General features: G+C 36.3%; 1 long non-coding RNA gene across 1 annotated transcript; it reads right to left on the reverse strand.

The window, feature by feature from the left end:
* Positions 1-13,297: 13,297 nt before the first annotated feature.
* On the reverse strand, positions 13,298-15,688 carry LOC127132812 (uncharacterized). Its single transcript, XR_007806855.1, has 2 exons — positions 15,253-15,688; positions 13,298-13,729 (listed from the first exon to the last, which is right to left on the reverse strand). It is a non-coding gene; the product is annotated as an uncharacterized LOC127132812 (long non-coding RNA).
* Between the last annotated feature and the right edge of the window lie 2,018 nt (positions 15,689-17,706).

A 17,706-nucleotide genomic window follows, 5' to 3' on the forward strand; every position in this document is an offset into this window, starting at 1 on the left:
CTCTAGGATATTCACAACAAACTCTTTGACCAACCCTTCAAAACATTGGGGCAAAGCAACCACAGTTTTCATCAGACCAGCATTCTTGATCAATTCCATCACTTCCTTCACTTCTACAGCCTCCTTTCCTAGCTCCCTTTCAACAGCAACCCTCCTTTGAATGACAAACTTCCACTTGGCAGCACCATCTTCCAGATGGAAAGAGATGTTGTTTAAGTGCACAACTGCAACTTTGGCTGGGGACTTTTTAACAGCCTGCCTTTTAGCAGGAGAGATGTCTGGGACATCGTCCTCAACATCTTCTTCAGAGTCAGAACTCTCTCTGACCTTCCTCTTGTTAACCTCTACTTTACTCCATGATTTGGAGGGTCCTACACCAACAACCTTTTTCCCTCTTCTTGCTGTCATCATTTCAGCCACAGTCTTCCCTTTTCTGGTTCTCAGTTTCTTTGCAACACTTGGTTTCACATGATGGACCAAGGTGTCATCTTTTTCCTCTGAACTCTCTTCCTCCAGGTTAATAACATTCTCAGCAGTTTCATGAGAAACATCTGCTGGTTTCTTACTAGGCAAGGTTTTACCTAGAGAGCATAATCCCTCAGCAACCACTTCTTTCTCTGATCTAGATGAATCATCATCTTTCTCAGTTTGGGGTTCCACCTCAGGTGAGGGGTCCCTTCTAGACAGAGGGGTAGAAACACCCTTGACTGCATGCCCCTAATTTAGAATCCTAGTTACTAGGTTCCTAATGGCACGATCTGTAAAGTGCATGTCATCCTTATGAGGAGGTTTATTAGGAATGTTACCTTGATTACTTCTAGCCGTGGAAGAAGGGCCAGGGACGTCGCCTGGAATAATAGAGAGGGGAATGACCTCCAAAATATCTTCATCCAGAAACTCCATGGAGGGAGTCCTTCCTTTGTGAGTGGGTTTTGATCCTGAGGATGAGGGATGTTGTGAAATTTTGTTGAACTTTTGATAAAAATCTTTTTGCCCTAGCAGAGGTTGTCTGAGAAGTTGGATGAAGATGGAAATGGTTGTGTTGAGGTAGCGTGTGGAAATGGCATAGATACTAGTTCCAATACTAGGTAATGATTTATCATAAATGTGGCACTTTCTTTTAAGTGGGCAGACAATATTTTTATTACCTTTTCCACTCCACTTTAATTGCTATAACTTCACATGAATACAAATCCCCAATTTCCCTCTTAAACATTCAAACTGATTAGCATCCAAAACCCTTGCAAATTTGTCAGCTAATTGCATTTCATGCTTTAGTGCTATGATTTTGTCTTCCACAAATTCTCTAATGAAGTGATGACAAAAATGAATGTGCTTAGTCCAGCTGTGCTGAGGATTTTTGGACATAGTTGTAGCACTCAGGTTGTCATAGTAAAATGTCATGACATCGTGTGTGACATTGTATTCAGTCAACATTAGTTTCAACCAACCCTGTTGAGAATAGCTACTTCCAGTTGCTATATATTCAGCTTGATATATAGCACAAACACCATTTTCATCTTTCAAATGTGTAGGAGCAGGCGTCCTTTCACTCTCCATCCCAATCTTCTTAACATTGTTCTTGGCACATTTGCTTTAAGATAGACACATAGACCCTTCTATCTGCTTGACTTGTAGCACAAGTTCAACAAAGCTCTTTCCAACTTCAGACTGCATTTGACTAGCAACATGTTCTACCATCTGATATGTCCTCCTACCAAACCTAGCCACCATGAGCTTTTCTCCTTTGGAAGTGATGTCATGTTTGAGTTTCTGGTGTGACATCCTTATCTGACATTTCCCACAGACTTTTCTTTCATCCATCTTCAATTTGGGAGTTCCTCTAACAGATATAATCATTCTTATCCCTTTAAGATGCAGATGGCTCATCCTTTGATGCCATGTCTTCACTCCTTCTTCTTTGACTAAGGTACATTTTGAAGAATAACCAATTTGAGAGCTCCACATGTAACAATTGTCTTTGGACCTGACTCCTTTCATAATCACTTCACTTTCTTTGTTAGTAATTAGACATTAAGTTTTAGTGAAGTTAACATTTAGACCTTGGTCACACAGTTGACTGATGCTTATTAGATTAGCAGTCAAACCCTTAACAAGTAGGACATTGTCAAGATCAGGAACTCCAGGACAGTCAAGCTTACCAATCCCCTTGACTTCACCCTTTGATCCATCACCAAAGGTTACATAGCTCGTGGCATGAGGATGAAGGCCAGTGAACATGTTTTTGTTTCCAGTCATGTGTCTGGAGCACCCACTGCCAAAATACCAATCTTCTTTGGCTGAAACCTTGAAGGAAGTGTGAGCTATTAGACTTGTAACATTAGTCTTAGGAACCCATTGCTTTTTGTTGACATGCCTGTGATGTTTGGGTTTAGGTTGATAGTGAGTCTGATGATGACCAGTGCTAGGATAACCATACAGCTTATAGTAGAAGGGCTTTAGGTGGCCAAATTTTCCACAGTAATGGCATCTCCATCTTTGGTGTTTCCCTTTCTGCTGTCTTCCCTTCTGATGTTGTGACATATGATGTGACATCTCAGGTTTGCTTTTAATATGGCTGTAGTTAGGTTTGGATTTAGGTTTGTTACCAGTGTAGTTGCACTCAGGCTTAGATCCATTAAACCCAATGCCAGATTTGTCTCCTGTTATTTGTCCAGTCTGGAGAATCTTGTCTAAGGAGTCAAATCCATTGTTACCATTCTTACATATTTGGTCATCTCTTCCAGTTTAGAATTCAAGAACATAACTTCAGTTTTTAACTTGGAGATGGTTTCCACATGTTCTGCCTTCTCATTCTCCAATTGTACTATCACTTTCTTCTGGATTTCAACTTATTGACTTTCATCTAGCTTGGCATTTAGAATCACTGCTTCTGTTTTTAATTTGGAGATGGTTTCCAAGTGTTCTACCTTCTCATTCTCAAGTTGAGTTATTACCTTCTTTTGGCTTTCAACCTGTTTACACACCTCTGCACTTTTGTGACACAACTTTCTGTAGGTAGTGGCCAACTCTTCAAAGGTTACTTCATCATCACTTGAGTCTTCATCAGAACCCCATCTTCCATTCAAGGCAGTCACCAAATTTGCAGACTCTTCTGTTTCACTCTCATCAGACCAAGTGGCAGCAAGACTCATCTTCTACTTTTTGAGGTAGGTTCCACATTCAGTTCTAATGTGTCCATACCCATCACATTCATAGCACTGTACTTCTTTTCCTTCTTTGGGCTTATCATCTGACCTTGTTCTTCTTCCAGCAATGTTGGATTTACTGATGTCAGATGAGATGTTCTTGACATTAGCCTTAGATCTTACATCCATCTTTTTCAACAACGTGTTGAACTGTCTTCCCAGCATTGCTACATCATTTGCCAGATCTTCATCAACATCCTGACTATTTTCCTCCTCTGTGTTTGACATGAAGGCTATGCTTTTGGTTTTCTTTTCAGATCCATCATTCATTCCCATCTCAAATGTTTGGAGGGAACCAATTAGCTCATCAACTCTCATGTTGGAGATGTCTTGAGACTCTTCTATGGCTGTCACCTTCATAGAAAATCTCTTAGAGAGTGACCTGAGTATTTTTCTTACTAATTTTTCATCTGACATCTTCTCTCCCAGGGCTCCTGAGGCATTAGCAATTTCAAGGATACTCATATGAGATTCATGAATATTTTCACCTTCTTTCATCCTTTAATTTTCAAACTTGGTGGTGAGCAGTTGTAGTCTAGACATCTTAACTCTAGAGGTGCCTTCATGAGTGGTTTTGAGAATGTCCCAAGCATCTTTAGCCACCTCACAGTCGTTTACCAACCTGAAGATATTCTTGTCTACTCCATTGAATATGGCATTCAATTCTTTAGAATTTCCAAGGGCTAGATCATCCTCCTCCTTGGACCATTGTTCTTCAGGCTTCTTGTCAATGGTGGCTTCTCCTTCCTTAGTAATTACTGGATGTACCCAACCTGTTAACACAGCCTTCCAAGCCTTATTATCCAGAGGTTTTAGGAAAGCTACCATTCGAGGTTTCCAATAGTCATAGTTAGATCCATCCAAAATTGGTGGCCTGTGAACAAATCCTCCATCTCTCTCCATAGTACCAGAAAGTATTGTCCCTAGATCTCACCCAGAACCAGAGCAGGATGCCTGCTCTGATACCAATTGAAATTCTGGTATCAGATATGAGATGTCGAAGGTAATGTCACGACACTAATATCTGAATAATCCAAACAGGATAAAGATAAAGAATATTAAAGCAAGAGACACAAGCAATTGTTAACCCAGTTCGGTGCAACTCACCTACGTCTGGGGGCTACTAATACATGAAGGAAATCTACTAAATAGAATCAGTTCAAAGACTCTCAGTACACTCCACAAGTTACAGTCTTTTTCTTCTAATCTATACCCGTATGATTTCTACCTAAGAACTCTTAGATATGAGAACCCACTCACTCCCCCTCAATCACACCAGTGATTTTAAACAACAATTACTTATGAAAAGAAGACACTCTTCAAAGATACACACTTGATTTTACTTAGCAGCTTCGATCAAGTAGACACACACTTGATCTTACTTAACAACTTCAATCAAGTAGACACACACTTGATCTTACTTAACAGCTTCAATCAAGTAGACACACACTCATGCTTAAAAGCTTAGAGTGACAAATTACGACTCACAAATCATACCAATTCAATCATCTATGGATGAATTGAATGGCTTACAAGTCACACGACCACACAAGACACAAACCCTTATTCTCTCTCAATATTTCGCTCTGTATTGGTTGTGTATCAAATCAGGTTTTCCATGTCCTTTTTATATAAGCTTTCAGCTGGGCTTGGACATCATAAAACCCTAAAACTATTTTCCATTCAAATCTTCTCATGACAGCTGATTAGATCTCTTTGGAAAATAAGTAAATCTGGTTCTAATTAATGATTGAATGTGTTTGTAAATTAGATCTTCAATCATACATAGATTTCCATTAAAAGCGCAATCACATAACACATAACATTCACCCTGAATGTTCTGCGTACAGATGTCATGATATCGGGTCTGACATCCTGGAACAATCCTGCATAATTCCATTTTAAATATCCAGCAGGTACATAATATCAGATGTCATAACATCGTGTATGACATCCTGGAACAATCCTGCATAATTATGTTTTTAAACCACCAGCAGGTACAAGATATCTTATGTTAAGACATCACATGCAACATCTTGTGAACACTCTTTGTTTTATCAAAGTTGCTGCCAACACTTAGAACCAACAAAACTAAAGCCACCAAGGATTCCACTCGCCCTCAAGCTAAAGCCAATAGCCATCCTTTTGTTATTCCCTTGGAAGTAGTTCCTCTCATATTTGTTCACCCCCAACAAGGATGAAGGCAAGAACTCTAAACCTACTGAACGATCTAATCTTTATGCTCCTAAAGATGTCCCTGTAGTGTAAAAACCTAATGTTGAAACAAATAAAACTGTGAATGAAGAGATTGATAACATAACCTAAAATATAAAAACCCTAAAAACGCATGTGATGTAAGTGATGTCACTGGTTCAAATAAATCCATGCGTGAAACCTATGTTGAAGTTAACCCAAATTTTATTTGTAAAAATGTTGTCTATGATGTCAACAAGAATATGTCAGAGGTTATCATAGATGATGAAATTTATAGTGATGATGAGTTAGAAGCCAATCAAGATAATGGTAGAGATGTTAGTAAAGTTATTAGTAACAATGAGGATGAGATTCCTCAAAGTGAACAAAGTGTATCAGAAGAAGATGCTAATAAAAATGTGTCAGAGTAAGTTACAGATGATGTTGAAGGAAATGCGAAAGATGAGAAAAAAGAGAATCAATTTGTTGATGATGTTGAAGAAAGTAAGGAGAACCCTAATAAGGACTTGAGTAAATATGACAGTGACATTGCATGTCTCAATTAGCAGGTTGAAGTGATAACTAATAATGATTTCAGTCATGATGTTAATAACAATGATGATGAGAATATTTTGGAAATTTATGTGCCTATTATTGTTGTTGTTGTTATTATTATTCTAGTAGTTATTGTTGTCGTTGTTGTTGTTGTAGTAGTAGTAGTTATTCTTTTTGTTGTTGTTATTGTTGTTGTTGTTGTTGTTGTTATTATTGTTGTTGTTGTTAATATTGTTGTTGTTGTTGTGTGTTGTTGTTTTTGTTGTTGTTGTTGTTGGTATTATTGTTGTTGTTGTTGTCGTCGTCGTTGTTATTGTCGTTGTCGTTGTTGTTTTTGTTTTTGTTTTTGTTGTTTTTGTTATTGTTATTGTTGTTGTTGTTATTATTACTAATATTATTATTTTTGTTGTTGTTATTGTTGTTGTTGTTTGTATATTAAAAATATTTAATATTTTATTTTATGATGGAAGTTCTCAATGTAGTAAGCTAAAACATATGGTAAAAATAAAAAATTAGGTTGACTTACTTTTCACCATGGTTGAAACTTCCAACCATGGTGAAAAGTGGGTTTATTGACATTTCACCGCGGTTGGAGTACCTAGTGTGATCCACTACAAACTAAGTTAAAAGAACTAAAACCTAACTACATATTTATAATCATCCTAGCATATCTACTAAAACAAAAAATTAAAGGCCTGATTATCTCACAAATAATGAGCTATCACACCTCAAAACTTGAATCATTACTTGTCCTCAGGTGATGCGACAAATAGGTGGGGGATAAATAACAAATAAAATCTAAGTATTAGTTGTACATTTCCATTAACTCTAAATTCTTACAGTGGACTTTATTCAAACATTAGCACAATTCGGTATTTTAGGTTAGATTCAATTATATCTAGTGTGTGTTTGTAACCCATGACATCGAATGTCATGTCAGAAGTCTTCATTAAAGATAGTTAGTCTAAATCCTCATTTGGTTGTTTTCTCCTATGGTTCAAGACTTTACTTTTAGTTTAAGAAGGGGGGATTACTAGATTTTTATTTCACATGATTTTTATTCTTTTGGACTTTTTTAAGGATTATAATTGCACTACTTTTCTAAGTTTATTTTGCTAGGTACTCCACCTTTTTACCTGACAGGATCTCACTTACAATGAGTTCAACCTATTACTCAGCATGGAATACCCATTGTTCCTCTAGTTTCGGGCACATGAACTTATTTCATCATGCTTTTTAGCATTTTCAATTCTTTTTTTCTCTCACATGCATTAGTAAATGCACTAGTCCTACGTTAGATAGCCTTAATTACCAGTGTTTCCTCCCCTAAACTAAATCCTACAGCTAAGCTTATTCCATAAAAAATACAAACTATTTAAAATATCAACTACGTTTCTGACTACTTTTGGCATGACAAAGGTTCATAACTTGCCAATGAATCATCCTTAGTGTAACACCCTTCTAAAATACCCCAAATATTTAATTAAAATAACAACATATAAATCAGAGTAATCATGCAGTTAAGGGTGTCACACATTTATTTCGCACCATTCGTCATACTATTTAGTCATGCTCATTATTTAACTCAAAACATAAAGTATTGCACAATACGCAGCGGATAGAGATCAAATCGATCATTCAAAACATGTAACATACTACATGTAAACTGGTTCAGCAAACATCAACAACACAATTAAAATGTTCCCTCCCGATGTTACATCTATCAGAGCATGACCCACTTAAGGAGACTACACTAGACTCCAAGCATTAGCTTCTACTCAATCACTGCTCGTTACCTGAAAAATAGTTGTAAGGGTGAGTTCCTCAATCGATATAATAAGCATTATAGAATATAATGTCATGTTAAGTAATTTAACACATGAATCACCCTAATCGTATCACACATTCAGTAACGGCACATCCACTCAAACATCATACTCAATATCAACACAATTCATACTCATGCTCAATGCCAACACAACACACGTATAACATTGGAATACATCCATTCATATTATACACTACACATATATTATGCAATGAGACTCCATGCATGCGGTACCGACTATTCGTGAACATATAGTTCAACTTCACCGACCAAATCCAGGTACGGCTACCAAGCTCACTAGTCCCACTCATTTGAGACCTAGTGACTCACATCACTAATTCCTCACCATGGGAATTAGCTACCACCCCAAGGGCCATGCTATGCACGCTAATTCACCTAGCATACAAACATCAAAAACAGTCCAAAATGACTAACATCACTAATTCCTCACCATGGGAATTAGCTACCACCATAAAGGCCACATTATGCACGCTAATCACCTAGCAATGCAACATCACAACAATAATCCACAATGGACCGATGCTCACTCTCTAAGCCACAAAACAGTCCATTCACAACACATGCATAACATACACATTCACAACGTTATGCATACCATCATACAGTATCAACACATGTATCAACACATCATATCATGTCAAATAATTAAACACAGTATTAGCACACTCTACTAATACCTATACTGCTCAAAACAGCGGGAAATAATCCCTACTATATCACACACCGATATAGGCAACCATCAATTAGGCACACAACATTTTAATTAACAATTTTTCCACTCTGCAACAGTGTTAACCGGTTAACGCCCTGGGTTAACCAGTTAACGCAGCACAAACACACTTTCTGGCAAAACGCAACAGTGTTAACCGGTTAACACCCTGGGTTAACCGGTTAACGCAGACAAAACAACAATTATTCAGAATACATAACAGTGTTAACCGGTTAACACCCTGGGTTAACCGGTTAACGCAAGACAGAAAGCTGTTCCTGCGCTAACACAAGGCAGAATGCAGAATTCTCCGCATTTTCCGCCGTTGGAGGACTTCCGGACCTCCGATTCCAATTCTGTAACAAGCTATACGTCCAGCAATTTACGACTCACACGACTATCGATTCAATTACAGTTTTTAACACAGTTTATCCAACATAATTTTCAGCATTCACAATCCCAATTAGGGTCAATTCAACGGTTTATCACTACCCATTACATGCTAACCCATAATACCCATTAAACGACGATAAACCCCCCTTACCTGATTAATCCGGCAAATCTTTGAGCTTCAAGCTTTTCTCTTCTCCAACTTTTGCCCTTGCTCTTCCTCTTTGCCCTTTCTCCACTTTCCACTTTTCAGCCGCTTCTCTGTTTCACGTAAAACTCTTTTTACCAAATGGGATTCTTTTCCTTATTTCCAACTTATATATATTTTCCAATTTATATTATTATTCCAAAATAATAATAATAATCCAATAATTCCAATTATTTAATTAAATTAATAAATATAATATTAATTTAAATCAAATAATTATCTTATTTTTATTGGGGTGTTACACTTAGCATATCTACTAAATAAAGAATTAAGGGCCTGATTATCTCACAAACAATGATTGATCAACCTACTGCCAAAAGAGTAAGATATTAGTGGGTGCAAAGAAATTACCACAAAATTAGCAAGAAGTAGAATTGTGCCTCTCTTTCTACTATAGAAGCTGAGTACACTGTTGCAAGGAGTTGTTTCACAAAATGGGTATGGATGAAATAAATGTTGGAGGAGTACAATGCCGAACAAGATGTCATGACATTATACTACAAAAATTTAAGTGTTTTTATTATTTCAAAGAATCATGTTCAACACAGTCAAACCAAGCACATTGACATTCGTCATCATTTCATCAGGGAACTTATGGAAGATAAAATTGTAAACCTTGAGCATGTAGAAGCTAAAAAGCAACTAGGAAACATATTCACTAAAGCTTTAGATGATGTTCAGTTTGGAAATCTAAGGAATGCTCTTGGTATTTTCATGTGTTAAAACTTACAAAAATTAATGCAAGGAAGGCGTGCAAGAATAAAAGGAAAGTTTCTCTCTCATATGATCGTTGTTGCACGAGAAATAAGGCACACCCATCCTATTTCAAATTATACTCATAACTATTCCACTTTTACATACATGAAGATCATCCTCTCCCTCTATTGTTCTAACAACACTTTTCGTCTACTCCTCTCTCAAGTCTTTCAACCTTGTACAAAAATGAGTCATAAATATGAAAACACTAAGACCTCTGAACATAGAACCATTACTAATGCATATGGGGTCAAAATACTTGGATTTAAGATGAGGGAGAAAGCAACAACAACAAAATCTAGAGCTTCTGAGTCAAGCAGCAAGCTTGATGAACAAGATGTGGTATACAACGATGTTCCTCCTCAGTTGGTTATTCCAGTTGGTCTTTGAACAAAAAGATCTAAGAATATTGACTCGAAGAAGACAAAAACATTTGAAAAGGTAAGTCCCTTTGACAAAGACACATCTGTGAATGCTCATTTTGATAAGCCTGTTGATTCAATGGCTAATGATGTTGATACCACCCCTATTAAAAATATTATGGATTATGCTGAAACTACTATTGATCCACATGTTGAACCATCTGGTAAACCATATGTTGAACCCTCTACTAAAACCACTACTGAACCAACTATTAACGTACATTTATTTGAAACATATTTGATCGACATCTTAGATGAAGATGATGACTCTATTGAAGAGTTGAGGGATGGAGACCCTCAAAATGTAGAGCCGGAGGTTCAAGATAAAAAGAATGTGGAAGTTGATGAGGATGATGACATTCCTATTTCCAACATAATGAAGATAATAATTGAGAATGTAACTAAGTCTCAAGACAAGGATACTAAAGAAAAGGATAAAGAAGTGGTAGAAGTGGATCGAGAGACTGGAATTGATGAAAGAACATGTTATTACTGTGATGAAGAGTATAACTAGGTATGTTACTGATATGGTAAAAGAGAAAAATAAGAAGAAAAATGTAACCCCCAAATTCTCCATGAAGGATACTAAAGCTGTGAATGATAAAATTGCACAAGAGAAGTCAATTAGAAAGAAGAGAAAGGTTGAAGAGAAAAGTGATGAGAAGAAATACCTGGAGAGAAAGCTTGTTCAAATAAGTGACTCTAAGACAGATGATGAAGAAGATGTCCTGGATATTATGCACACTGTAAGGAGAAAGGTTGATGGGAAGAGAGTTCATGTGAATGTACCCTCTGCTCCCATGGATAATGTTTCATTTCATGCTAAAACAAGCGTTCAGAAGTGAACGTATATGTTCCAAAAGAGGAATGCTTGTGAAAGAGAGCTAGGAAAATAAGCTCTTGATTGTAAAGAGATTATGAAGTTACTGAAAGTTGATGGGTAATAAAGACTGTAACTGATATTGGTATTTGCTATGAAAAGTTGGTCAAGGAATTCATTGTGAACATTACTGGTGAGTGCAATATTGAAAGCAACAAGGAATATAGAAATATGTATGTAAGATTAAAGTGTGTGAAGTTTTCACCTCCATTTATTAATGATTAAGAAATACTCCAAGAAGGTGACCCGGTGCTCAAGAAATACTCTCCAATACACTCGGATCCATGAGGCAAGTGGACTCTTAACTATGAAGGACCCTTAATCGTAAAGAAGGCCTTCTTAAGAAGAGCCATGATCCTCACCACCATGGATATGGAGGAGTTCAAACTGCCCGTGAACTTTGACGCAGTCAAAAAATATTATGCCTAAAAAGAAATGAACAAAAATCCCTCTAGGTTGACATCCAAAAGGACAACCTAGTCTAAAATGGGTATCCTGGTGGGCCAAAAAAGAAATTCCCAGACAAAAACTAGGGACGAATAAAAGAATCATATATGAGCCCGCTAAGTTGAAAACCTGAAAATGCGACTTAGGCAAAAATGGGTATCTCGGTGGACGAAAAAAAAGTGAGAAAAATGTCCAGGAAAAAGTTAGGGATAAAGGCATTTGACTACAATACTTGAGTTTACTTCACCACATTAGACGGCAAAGGATCGATCCGGTCATTGTCAACTGAAGCAAAGTATTGAGATTCAGATCTTACAGTGGGTAGCAACATGTGTTGTAATCAATGTAATTCCATATACATTTTCCATTGCCATTTACTTTTATTTTTCAATTTTTTATAATTTCCTCTTCTAGGATTTTGCACCTTTATACTCACATCTTATGTACAAATTTTCTTTAACATCCAATAAAAATCCTCTTCCTCTTACTAACTTCTTTTCTTTTATCAATTTTCTCTTCTTGTATTTTGTTTGCAAATATTGATTATTTTTTATATATAATGTTGCAAAAACACCGAGAATAATAAAAAACTAAAAAGGAAAAACATCTGCATTACCTTGTTTACTTGGAAAGTTCTTAAGGGAGTTCGATAGTCTATAATTAGCACTTAATATATGAAAGCATCTCAATGACTGTCCGATAGGATCATAAGCCACCCCCTTTCCTAGGAAGAATTAGGATATAATCCCCAACAGTTATGGTAACTTGAGGTCCTCTCCTTTTATATGAACTCTCTAGTTTAGTTATCAAAGGTCGGAGAATCAAAAGTCTACCACTACACAAAAGAGTTTCTTCCTTGTAGACACTAGTTATTTCGCCTACAAAGATAACCCACATTGTTGCATAACACGCATAATCTCATGCCTCATGAATCAAGCATATGCACCACATACATCATGCATAATAAACATCTCTCTTGCGACTGATCTATTTCCTCGACAGAGAATTTCAGTCAGTCCCTAGTAGATAAACCCAAAGAAGCATATCTTCCATTCCACATCCCCAACAAACATTGTCCCTACATTACATTTATCTTCCTTATATTACACCCACTCCATTATCAAAGAACAAAATTTTGGATATTTTATATTTAATTCTCTTCTACCTTGAATGCCTAAAAAGCTATCACCATTCTTACATTACGGTTTAAGATGATTAAATAGGGGGAACTGTCATACCCCTAAACTTTCCCTACTTTTCCCCATTGGCTCGTCTATTGTTGATCTGCATATTCATGCTCTAGTCATTTAGATGATTCATTTACAACTATATTTTTCCAAATGGCATCATTGATTCAAAGGTTTTTCTTATTTAAGATACAAGGCATTGAATTGTGGTTTGCAAGCTGGTGTTCATTATGCTTCATCTGGATTATTTGGGCACAACAAGCTTTTGGGTGATATTTTTTCTTGATTTAAGTCTTTTAGAAACCCGAATATTGGACTAGACATTTAGGATCATGTTGACTACATCACGGCATTGGGATCTGGACATCACTTTTCAAGTTTGACTTTGGTCAACCAAAGTCAACCATGAAAGGATGACTTTTTATTGACCAATTTCTTATGAGGTCTTACTGACTGATTAACATTGGCTTTTGTTCTATTTGATTCCAGACATTGCAATTCAAATTTATTCAAAATTCAAGTTCAAATCTAAGCATTCAAGGGCATTTCAAATTCAGATTTGGAGGGAAATACTTAACTTAGGAATACAAGACACACATTACATTCCAAAGGATCTTTTTTCATTACAAATATCAAAGTTTCACTACAAAAGAGTTAAAATCAAGATTCTACACAAAATTATACACATTTGACCTAGAGTTGATTTTTGGTCAACTGCTGACTTTTTGGTCAACAGTTGACCAAAGTCAAACTAACCCTAGCCTACTTTTATCTTCATCCTCAAGACATTCCATTTCTACATGCTTTTGATGCATTCCAAAATATTTTCTTTCCCATACATTTATCAACTTTGTGTGCCATGCCATTCTTGATGATGACATTTTCATGCCAAGCCAAGGTCAGTCCATCATAGGTACACCAGCCCTGCAAAACCAAACTTTAACATGTCATACAATTCACATTATAAACTCTAACTTTTACACTTCACAAGACATAGCAAAATGATGAAATTAATTCACCTTGATTCAATACATCCAACATACAAACATACACATAAACACATGCAATGTACAAAATTCAACCATGTACAAATAAACATTCAACAATTAGTAGCATAACCATGTTTGCAATACACTAACCTTGTCATAATTTTTGGTTCCAGCATCACAAACATGGCTTCTATTTGAACAAAGATCCTAATAGACTAACATCCTATCTCATGACACTAACTCAATTTCATGAACATAGTAATTCAATTGACATCGACAGGCCATTAACATCACTTCTAAACCTTTGGCAGTTAACTTATTCTCCATAATAATCAACTAACATTTCACTAACTAACTAATCAACATTTCCATTTTGAAACACATTCTAACCAGCCCCTCTAACCTAATCATGCTAACTGATTTTTATTAACCAATGATTAAGCTAACTTCTAACCAATACTAACATACAAACAGCCTGCTAAAACCTCACTAACAGTTCTTAGTCCAAACATCCCATAGCAGTTTAAATTTCATAAGCATAATTTAGCTATCCAACAGTTTAGTTCAAAGCATACTATTAATTGATTCTTTTAACAATTAAGCCATTCTAGTTATCACTTGCCATCAATAACACAATTCCAAAACTTCTAACTGTGATGTCCTACCTATTCATTAAAATCTCCAACTACCAATGCTAACTAGGTAGCAATAAAAATCCTAATTGACTAATTGACACCAAACTAACTAGCTCCTAAAGCATGGTTATGAATTTCTAACACATTATAACATTCACTAACAGTTTATCTGTCACATTCATTAACCATTCTTAACTAACTCCCTAGAATATTAACTAATCTAAATATCAGTTTGAATCGAACTCATTCACTAACTACCAGTTAACAATTCAAACTAATACTAACACATAACTAACACACTAGTTCATTTCCTCACAGTCCAAACTTCTAATCCAATCTAACTTACTAACATAGTTTCTAACTTCTAACTGATTCAAACTAACTAATTAACAGAGTTAACATTCTAACAATTTTGATCATAAGATCAATTAACACTAACCCATGCCCTAACTGTAATTACTTTTCCCTAATCTCTGCCCGAATTCAGTTACAATCTCATCCACCTCAATCTCTATATAATCACACTCACTCTGTAATCATGCAGGAAATTTTCACTCTGCAAATTTTCACTCCCATCACTCTCTCTCTCTGCAATTCAATCTTTCTCCCTTACCACACTCAGAGCTCTCTCATCCTCCATGGTTGTGCAAACTTCACCTTGAAGCTTTCTACAACTAGAGCATTACCCTCTCTCTCTACACACTCCACACACTACTCATTTCAATCAACAATAACAACACAATTTCAGTTCCTACAGACTAGATTCAAGAAGAGGAAGGAGAAGAAATTAATGCAGGAAAAAGTTGAAGATTCGAATTATTACTTGATATATCTCAAGTCTTCCATCTTCAGTAGCATTTCCATCTTTATCTTCAATAACTTCCAAGGCTAACCTCAGCCTTGTAGGTTGGTGACTATTTCCATTTCCTCCTTTGTTTTGCTTTAATCGTGATACTAGAATGAAGACCAGACTGAGGGGAATAGGTTGAGTGACTTGGTTCCCCTCTAATTGCATTTAATTTCTGTTTGAATAAGTTAGGGTTCTTGAAGTTTGGGGTTCGGTTTGATGAATTCATTGAAAATTTGATGAAATGGATTTGAGAATTAGAGAGAGGAGAGTGAGAGGGTTCTAATCGTGGAATTAACGTGAGGTTCTGGGTTGCTCCACCGTCTCCGGTGCGGCGGAGCGATTTTTGACAAGGGTTGATATGTGAGAGAGCGAGGGGACGCCTGATGAAGTGATATGGAAATGAATTGCTTCTGACTCCTCTCAATTTTGTTGGCCCTTCACATTGGGCCTTACAAGTCCAAGCCCAAGGAATTTTGCTTCATTATTCCTTATAGTTGCTTATACACACCCCCTCCCGTGAGGATCAAACACGATTGGATCTCTTATGCTAATCCCATAGGGCTTTACTGCACGTATCATGCCTTTGCTCACCCCACATCTTCTCTGAATTCAACAAAAAAGGAACTTTGGGCCTCTTCACTACATGGGCATATCGCCCTTTTTGTTGGACATATTCCCTGATCCAGATGCATATCCCCATGCAGAAGTGGAATTTTATTTATTAATCATTTGTTCATTCTTTTCCTTTTTAAATATTTTTCCTACACATATAAATACTTAAAAATGCACTATAAAAACAATACAATTTTTTTAGATTAGATTTTAATTACGATTAGCTATTAATTTTGATTAATTGATTAGAATTTTTAGTTTAATTTCATGATTGGTTAAAGATTAGGATTAACATTGATTAACCTGAACTTTTAATGCCTTGTTTCTTTCTCTTAATTCCACGTGCTTAATGAATAATTCTTAATATGATCATGTCCTAGATTAATTAGTTGATCAAATTTACCTTTGATCAATTAATTACTTGCCTCATGACTAGTCTTGTCCTAGATTTTCATGAACAATTACATGATTCCCCTTAAGACTCGCATTCAATTGAGTGATCATAAGTCCCTTGATCATTTGATTGAATTGAGTGGTCATGCCTTCAAGCCAATAGTCAACACTTCACATTCAAGACTCTGAAGATAGTGGGACATCAAGACCTTGATCATTGTTAAGTTTCATCCATTCAATCACATTACCTCAACCTTTTCAAAACAAACAAAAAGACTATTCTCTTTCAAAACACCTGTTAGTTATGATGTGAATTGTGCGCCACGAGCCTTAAGCAATGGAGAAGAATGAGAGGGATTTTCCTATCCTTGTTATGAGTATCTTTGAATACGGGACGTATGCCCTAATTATTCAAAATATTCGCCTCTGTTCATAGACTTTAGTGCAATTCAAATCAAACAATTTTCAAACTTTCTTCCCCGCAGATGACACCTCAACAATCAACATTAACTATACCTCTCTCTTTGAAGCAAACACTATTCTCTTTGAATACCCATACACTCTTGAGGTTAATCACCTCCTATATGGGTTAATCACCTTCTCATGGTTAAGCATCCATCTTTGAACCATACCCCTCTCTTTAGGTTAATCACCTTCTCATGGTTAAAACCTTTTCATGCATTTCCCTTTGAGCTCCGTGCTCAGGAAAACATGTTCATGGATTACCCTTTGAGCTTCATGCTCAAGAAAAGCTTATGCATTGCCCTGTGAGCTTCGTGCTCAGGCAAACCTTTTCATGCATTTCCCTGTGAGCTTCGTGCCCAGGAAAACCTTTACACGCATTGCCCTGTGAGCTTCGTGCTCTGGAAAACCTTTTTCATGCATTTCCTTGTAAGCTCCATGCTTAGGAAAATCATTCATTCCCTGTAAGCTGCGTGCTTAGGCAAATCATTCATGTCATGTAAGCTTCGTGCTTAGGCAAATCATTCATGTCTTGTAAGCTTCATGCTTAGGAAAATACCCTTTTCTTGTAGGTCTTGATCCCTGGATCTAGGTAAAACCATACAACTCATTGGCTAATCACCATCTATTGGTTAAACTCCATACTCTTTGGTTCAGATACACCATTCTATGGGTTATTACAATACACTCTTGGTCCAAACAATATTTTCACCACATTAAACAACACCTTCACCATTTCACAAACTATTTCAATTCAATTCAATCACAAACCTTTCCAATTAACAACAATAATTTTCATAAAAATTGTTATAATTCATTCCTTAGCAGTCAGACTAAAAGCTTAGAGCATCCGAAGGAGGATCAAAATCAGCTAACACTGAAACACTTCTAGGATACGATTATAACATCATTAAAAAAAAATAACCAACAAATTTTTAGTTTTCTACCACGAACTACGGA

Source organism: Lathyrus oleraceus, chromosome 1, assembly GCF_024323335.1.
Source record: "Lathyrus oleraceus cultivar Zhongwan6 chromosome 1, CAAS_Psat_ZW6_1.0, whole genome shotgun sequence".
NCBI lineage: Eukaryota > Viridiplantae > Streptophyta > Magnoliopsida > Fabales > Fabaceae > Lathyrus > Lathyrus oleraceus.